We start from the raw sequence: 8,617 nt of genomic DNA on the forward strand, positions 1-8,617 counted from the left end.
TGAACTCACAGCACTCCTCATGTCTCAGCCTCCTCAGCAGCTAGGATGATAGGTAGGTACATGCCATCACACCTGGCTAATTTTTTCTTTTTTGAAGAAATGGAGGCCTTACTTGTTGCCCAGGCTGTCTCAAATTCCTGGGCTCAAGCCATCCTCCTGCCTTGGCCTCCCAGAGTGCTGGGATTACAGGCATTGGCCACCAGGCTCAGCCTAAATATTTAAATTATACATGTGAAGAATCTGTAATAACATAAAACAATGTTTATATTATAATGTGGAATAGAAAAATGTAATAACATAAAACAATGTTTATATTATAATGTGGAATAGAAAAATGGGACATTGAAAACACTAATAAATAAAAGCTGTTAATAATTACTGACTACCTTTAACATACCAGGTACTCCCCTAAGCACTTTATGAGAGGTGCTCTCAAAAGCAAGAGCTGCTGGGAGAGAGCAAGATGGCGGCCGAGTAACAGCTTCCTTGGATCTGGGCACCATGAGTCTGGGGAGATAGGACTCCAGGTACCTCTGGCTGGTGGGATCTGCCTATAATCATCCTTGTGAGGATACAGGGAATCAGCAAGAGACTTCTGGACCCCAAGAGGAAGACTAAAACAGTGGAAAACCGGCAAGTGGTCGCGTGTGTTCAATCGGTCTAAACCCGCCAGCAACTGTAAGTGCAGTAGCAGCGAAACTGCAAACCGGAAAGGCCTTACCTGTGAACTGTTTTGGTGTCTTTGAACTTGGTGCTCAGTTCAACTGCCTTGGGGAGAGCCTGAGCGGGAGTGTGGAGAACTTTGGCCGTTGTCTAGGGCCCCAGTCTGAGCCGCTGAGCCAGACAGAGCTAATAGTGTTTGGCTGTGGGCCACAGGGAGCCATTGTGAGTGATCTGCCCTGGCAAGCTCTGCCCTCAGGGTCACAGAGCAAGAATCGGATGGGAGCTGGTAACCCAGCGACTGAGTAGCCTAAGGGCGGGGTCTGAGCTGCCTTACAGCCCTAACCCTCAGGGGCAGAGGGAGACTGGTTTTGGCACACTGGGTAAGTGGATAGCCACTTCAGCTGTGATTCCAGTGACAAGCACTTTCCTAGGAAAGCTTCTTCTCAGCAAGTTTACAAGTTCAAAGTGCCTTTTAAGAGGGCTAAAGAGAGATTTAGGGTGTCTACCTGCTGGGGCAAGAGAAATCTGCAGCCTCCAGTCGTATCAGTACTGTGATTAATGCTCATACCCCAGAAGACCACGTGTTGCCCAGACAATATTCAAAAACATATACATACTGCTTTGTTTTTGGTTGTGTTTTTTTTTTTTTTCTGTTTTTTTGGTTTGGTTGTTTTTCTGTTTATTTTGATGTTGTTGATTTTTTTTTTTTTAAATATGGAACGCTTCACAAATTTGTGTGTCATCCTAGTGCAGGGGCCATGCTAATCTTCTCTGTATCATTCCAATTTTAGTATATGTGCTGCCGAAGCGAGCACTGTTGTTTTGTTTTTTAATTTCAACCTTTTCCGTACAGATTTTTTTTTCTTTCTCAATTTTTCTAGTGTAATTATAATTTCCCATTGCTGCCTTTTTCAATAACTAGAACTTCATTTTTCCTAGTGTTTCTACTGCTATTATTTGGTTTTTCACCCAATTTTATCCCGTAAAGTTTTCTGTTTGCTTGTTTTGGTTTGATTTATAGCATTTTTGTCTTCCCTCTCTACTTGGTGGAGGTGGGGTACTGTGTCTGACCAGGTTAGCAAAGAGCTGCTGACCTCAAGGGAACCACCCAACAGGGCACTCCCAGAAGGTGGAGTTTTTTTAAGTTTGTGTCAAAGTACCTTACTGTACACCTATATTGCTCTCTCTCCCTCTTTCTGTGCCTCTTTTCTTTTTGTCAACATTCCTTTTACCCACCCCCTCTCCTTTCTCTATTTTGTTTTTCTTTTTGCTCATTCCTCCTTTCTTTCATCCCTTTCTTGCTCTTCAACCTTCTCATCCTTCTGATCCTGTACCAAAAGGACTCATCGAAACCTTAGTCCACAGGCACGAGAACTTAAAGAGCAAGAGGAAGTGAAAGGAAAATTAGGGCAAGGAAACAGATAAAAGAAATCACTCATGAGGAAGAATCAGCAGAAAACTCCAGGCAACATGAAGAACCAGTCCAGAACAACCCCACCAAGGGACCATGAGGTAGCTACTGCAGAGGATTCCACCTATAAAGAAATGTTAGGAATTACAGAAAGGGAATTTAGAATACACATGATGAAAACAATGAAAGAAATGATGGAAACAATAAAGGAAATTGCTAATAAAGTGGAAAATAACCAAAAGGAAATCCAAAAACAGAATGAAATAAGAGATGAACAATATGAAGAATATAGAAAGGATATAGCAGAGCTGAAGGAACTGAAATAGTCAATTAGGGAACTTAAAGATGCAATGGAAAGTATCAGCAACAGGTTAGACCATGCAGAAGAAAGAATTTCAGAGGTAGAAGACAAAGTTCTTGAGATAACTCAGATAGTAAAAGAGGCAGAAAAGAAGAGAGAAAGCAGAACGTTCACTGTCAGAATTATGGCACTTTATGAAGCGTTCCAACATACAAGTTATAGGAATTCCAGAAGGGGAAGAAGAATGCCCCAGAGGAATGGAAGCCATACTAGAGAATATTATAAAAGAAAATTTCCCAAATATCACCAAAGATTCTGACACACTGCTTTCAGAGGGCTATCGGACCCCAGGTCACCTCAACTCTAACCGAGCTTCTCCAAGACACATTGTGATGAACCTGTCCAAAGTCAAGACAAAAGAAAAGATTCTGCAAGCTGCCAGGAGTAAGTGCCAGTTGACCTACAGGGGCAAATCCATCAGCGTGACCGCAGACTTCTCTAATGAAACTTTCCAAGCAAGAAGACAATGGTCATCTACCTTTAATCTACTTAAACAGAACAATTTCCAGCCCAGAATTCTGTACCCTGCTAAGCTAAGCTTTAAAATTGATGGAGAATAGCCGGGCGTTGTAGCGGGTGCCTGTAGTCCCAGCTGCTCGGGAGGCTGAGGCAAGAGAATCGCGTAAGCCCAAGAGTTAAGAGGTTGCTGTGAGCCGTGTGACGCCACGGCACTCTACCCGAGGGCGGTACAGTGAGACTCTGTCTCTACAAAAAAAAAAAAAAAAAAATTGATGGAGAAATCAAATCATTATGGATATACAAACATTGAAGAAATTCGCCACAACAAGACCAGCTCAACAGGAAATACTTCAACCTGTTCTACACACTGACCATCACAATGGATCAGCAGCAAAGTAAGAACTCAGATATTAAAGGACAGAACCTAACCTCCACCCTGATGCAAAAGACAAAACTAAGCAATGGACTCTCACAAAATAAGATGAATAGAATACTACCACACTTATCAATTATCTCAATAAATGTTAATGGCTTGAATTCCCCACTGAAGAGACATAGACTGGCTGACTGGATTAAAAAACACAAGCCATCCATCTGCTGTCTGCAAGAAACACACCTGGCTTCAAAAGACAAATTAAAACTCCAAGTCAACGGTTGGAAGGCAATTTTTCAGGCAAATGGAATTCAGAAGAAAAGAGGAGTTGCAATCTTATTTTCATATACATGTGGATTTAAAGCAACTAAAATCAAAAAAGACAAAGATGGTCACTTTATATTGGTCAAGGGAAAAATACAACAAGAAGACATTTCAATTCTAAATATTTATGCACCCAATGTAAATGCTTTCAGATTCTTGAAACAGACCTTACTCAGTCTGAGCAATATGATATCTGATAATACCATAATAACAGGAGACTTTAACACTCCTCTTACAGAGCTGGACAGATCCTCTAAACAGAAATTAAACAAAGATGTAAGAGATTTAAATGAGACCCTAGAACAACTATGCTTGATAGACACATATAGAACACTCCACCCCAAAGATAAAGAATATACATTCTTCTCATCACCCCATGGAACATTTTCCAAAATTGATCATATCCGGGGACACAAAACAAATATCAACAGAATCAAAAGAATTGAAATTTTACCTTGTATCTTTTCAGACCATAAGGCACTAAAGGTGGAACTCAACTCTAACAAAAACGCTCGACCCCACCCAAAGGCATGGAAATTAAACAATCTTCTGTTGAATAACAGATGGGTGCAGGAAGAAATAAAACAGGAAATCATCAACTTCCTTGAGCATAACAACAATGAAGACACAAGCTACCAAAACCTGTGGGATACTGCAAAAGCAGTTTTGAGAGGAAAATTTATCGCTTTAGATGCCTACATTCGAAAAACAGAAAGAGCACATCAACAATCTCATAAGCCATCTTATGGAATTGGAAAAAGAAGAACAATCTAAGCCTAAACTCAGTAGAAGAAAAGAAATATCCAAAATCAAATCAGAGATCAATGAAATTGAAAACAAAAGAATCATTCAGAAAATTAATGAATCAAGGAGTTGGTTTTCTGAAAAAATAAACAAAATATATAAACCATTGGCCAGACTAACGAGAAATAGAAAAGTAAAATCTCTAGTAACTTCAATCAGAAATGATAAAGGGGAAATAACAACTGATCCCACAGACATACAAGAGATCATCTCTGAATACTACCAGAAACTCTATGCCCAGAAATTTGACAATGTGAAGGAAATGGATCAGTATTTGGAATCACACCCTCTCCCTAGACTTATCCAGGAAGAAATAGAGCTCCTGAACAGACCAATTTCAAGCACTGAGATCAAAGAAACAATAAAAAGCTTCCAACGAAAAAATGCCTTGGTCCAGATGGCTTCACTCCAGAATTCTATCAAACCTTCAAGGAAGAGCTTATTCCTGTACTGCAGAAATTATTCCAAAAAATTGAGGAAGAAGGAATCTTCCCCAACACATTCTATGAAGCAAACATCACCCTGATACCAAAACCAGGAAAAGACCCAACCAAAAAGGAGAATTTCAGACCAATCTCACTCATGAATATAGATGCAAAAATTCTCAACAAAATCCTAGCCAATAGATTACAGTTTATCATCAAAAAAGTCATTCATCATGATCAAGTAGGCTTCATCCCAGGGATGCAAGGCTGGTTTAACATTTAGTTGTTATATTACTAAAGAGGCAGTAAGCATAAAAACTGAAAATGGATTTTCCGAAATCAGAATACTTGGATTAAAATCCCAGCTCCTCCCAGCTCCTCCCAGCTCCTCCCAGGTCCCACCAGCTCTATTTCCACCCACCACAGCAGCTCTTGCTATTACTAAGAATAATGTCTTCCACTTCCATCCAGGTTAATACGAAGGATGTAAAGTCTCCATTTTTTTTAATAGCTGGATGGTATTCCATGGTATACATATACCACAGCTTGTTAATCCATTCCTGGGTTGGTGGGCATTTGGCTGTTTCCACATTTTATTATTGGTAAAAATAATACCAAACACACATATACAAAGTAGTGAAGAGAAACATCATGCTGTCTTTCTCATCAAGAGCTAGAATCTATTTCCCCATGTTGGAATCCAAAGTGGTCTTGGGACTTATTTTGAAAATAAAATGCAGTGGAAGGAATTCTTTGTGGCTTGAGGCTGCTTTAAGAGACCTAGCAGCTTCCCCTTTTGCATCCCTGGACTGCTGCCTTGAGATGGCCATGCAAGGAAGATGGTCCACCCTATGGAGGACGTGGAGAAGAATCAAGACACATGAGTGAGACCATCCTGGCCCTTCCACCTCAATCAACCCAGAAGCTGACTATAGTCGCCTTAGTCCAGGTGCAGTGAACAAAGAACATAACAAGTCAAAAAACCCATGTAATCATGAAAAATAATGGCTTGTTATTGTTTTACTTCTTTTATTTTTATTTTATTTTATTTATTTATTTATTTATTTATTGTGATAGATTCTCACTATGTTGCTCTTGGTAGAGTGCCGTGGTGTCACAGCTCATAGCAACCTCCAACTCTTGGGCTTAAGTGATTCTCCTGCCTCAGCCTCCCAAGTAGCTGGGACTATAGGCGCCCACCACAATGCCAGCTATTTTTTTGTTGCAGTTGTCATTGTTGTTTAGCTGACCTGGGCCAGGTTCAAACTGGCCAGCCTCGGTGTATGTGGCTGGTGCTGTGACCACTGTGCTACAGGCGCCGAGCCTGTTTTACTTCTTTTAGTTTTTAGAACTTGACATTTGACATTCCTCTAAAATAGACAGCAGTTTTTTCAGGTTTTCCTGGGTAAGGTGGAAGTCTTTCTAAACAAAAACAAAAATAAAAACAAAGACCTGACCCTTTTGACACATTGTTAATGTGCCATTCCATGGTCACTTAAAATAAACCTTCCTTGATTGTGCACAGTGTGAATGGGCAGAATTTTGTATTGGGCAGTTGAGTAGTGAGATCAGTTATCTGCAGTCTGGGTGATAGAAAATTCTATGAACGTTTCTCCCCACTGGCAGAGAGAAGTGCTGTGCCAAGCCTCAGGGTGTATATGGGGCTGGGGACCATTTCATATTGGCCTCTGTTTCTCACTTACTAACCCTTTAATTTTATCGTTATTCTGCTCTTGTATGGGAAGGAAACTGCAATTCTACTAGTACCTGCTTAGGCTCTGGCAATCCTGCCTTCCTTGCTGAGGGCAAGGCAACTTTCAACAAGTAAATTAGGAGGTGGACATTTTATGAGAGAAGTGTGATGAGGATTAAAATGCCTGGCTGAAAGTCAATTGCCAGCCAAGTGACATTTATTTGTGTTGATCACTTTCTTCTCTTGGAGAACTCTTCCCACCCCTTGGCTTCCATCAACATTTCTCATGAGTTTCTTTATGCCTCTCTAGACATTCTTTCTGAGTATCTATTAATCACCCCTTTCCTAAATGATCATCCCAGGCGTTTGGTGTCTATCGTCTCACCCCACATGCTCTCCCTGAGAGACATAATCCACCTCTGTGATTTCAATGACTGAAAACTTCCCTCCCAACTTGCTTCTTTGGCATCTGAGTTATATCTAATTCTTCACTAGACTTCTGCATCTGGACCTGTCCCAAGTACCACAATCTTATCAGGATGAAATAACATTTCTTATTTTTATTATTTATTTTTTTGCAGTTTTTGGCCAGGGCTGGGTTTGAACCCGCCACCTTCAGCATATAGAGCCAGCGCCCTACTCCTTTGAGCCACATGTGCCGCCCCTATAACATTTATTTTTTTCCCCAGGTTCTCTGCTCCCCTATTATTTCTACCGAACTTCTTAGTTTCTTTCCATATTTTTACCTTCACTTTTAATCAAGTTTTGTCCATTTGTTCTCTTTACTATTTCTGAGATCAGCATCAAGTTCATTCCCCATAGCACAAGACACATGTCTGCACATGGCCTGGCCCCGTGTATCTCCCCAGCTATCCTCTTGCCCCTGTGATGCACTGTGCTGTGCTTACAACCAGTGAATTTCAGACTGCCTCCCACCCTCCTGCTCTGCTATGTGGAGCACCCCCTAGGAGTAATGATCTTTCATCTGCCTTCCCCAGCTAACACCTTCTCATCTTACAAAGCTTAGTTCATAGCAACTTGTTTGAAGAGGTTTATCCGACTTCCATTCCTTCCACCTGTGTATATCAGGCATTTCCCCATCCTTTGTGTTTATGCCTCGTGCTATCATTCCACTTATCACACTTCTTGTAATTGGCTCTTTGGCTGTCTGTCTTGCCTAGAAGAACGTGCTATTTCCTGAGAGAAGGCTCTATGTGCTCTAGGTAACTTTATTATTTTATTTACTACTTGGCTCTTAGCAGGTGAACAGAGCAGGCATTGTTTGTGGACCCAGTGAATGTGATATGGCCAATTCATAGGAGAGGGTTCATGACCCAGGGAGAGACATAGGGTCTCATTACATTAGAACTCTTTGTGATTTCTAATTCTTTGTGATTACATAGGGTTTCCTTCTTACATTACAACTCTTTGGGATTTCTCTAACACACCCTATAGGGAGTGTTACAGGGAGTGTTATAGGGTGTGTTAGAGAAATCCCAAAGAATTCTAATGTAAGACTGAGTGACTCAAGATGCTCAAATATGGGGCTGGCTATGTATCAGCATCAGTTAAGTATGTAGTCTGTATCCAATCCAGGCTGCCTGGCCAAATAGTCACATGACTATGGTTTTGCTAGTCCCATTCCCAGATATGATGAAGGAATCCTACCTTCACCACTGGACACGGGGTCTGTTGCCTCACTCCTTGCAACTTTCTGGTCTTGCAAGCACCATGGCAAGACCCACCACTTACCACACAGACTATTCTGAACTAGCTCCCCTCTGGGCTTTGGTACTGATCATGTGAATCTAAGAGAACCTGTTGGTCTCCATGACTCCTCACATCCCAAGATGTACACAAAGCTTTCTGGGAGGAATTATTTGCCTAACCTTTGTTGACTTGAATCTGCATATAAAATTGCCCTTTTAAGGCATCCTAGACTCTTTCATCTGTGGTATTTGCCTCTTTTCACTTTATAAAACTTCTCCCTCTGGTAGAGTTCTAGCAAAAGCGATACAAACAATTTTTTTCTTTCTTTTTTTTTTCCCCTCTCAATTGTCTGTGCTATGTCATGGCCACACATGCTAACCAAAAAGAGAGTGCG

At 41.0% G+C, this 8,617-nt stretch overlaps 1 non-coding gene across 1 annotated transcript; it reads right to left on the bottom strand.

The window, feature by feature from the left end:
* Positions 1–1,371: 1,371 nt before the first annotated feature.
* LOC128579986 (U6 spliceosomal RNA) lies at positions 1,372–1,478 on the bottom strand. The gene has a single exon (XR_008378352.1). It is a non-coding gene; the product is annotated as a U6 spliceosomal RNA (small nuclear RNA).
* Between the last annotated feature and the right edge of the window lie 7,139 nt (positions 1,479–8,617).

The sequence above is a fragment of the Nycticebus coucang genome, chromosome 2 (genome assembly GCF_027406575.1).
Source record: "Nycticebus coucang isolate mNycCou1 chromosome 2, mNycCou1.pri, whole genome shotgun sequence".
NCBI classification, from domain to species: domain Eukaryota; kingdom Metazoa; phylum Chordata; class Mammalia; order Primates; family Lorisidae; genus Nycticebus; species Nycticebus coucang.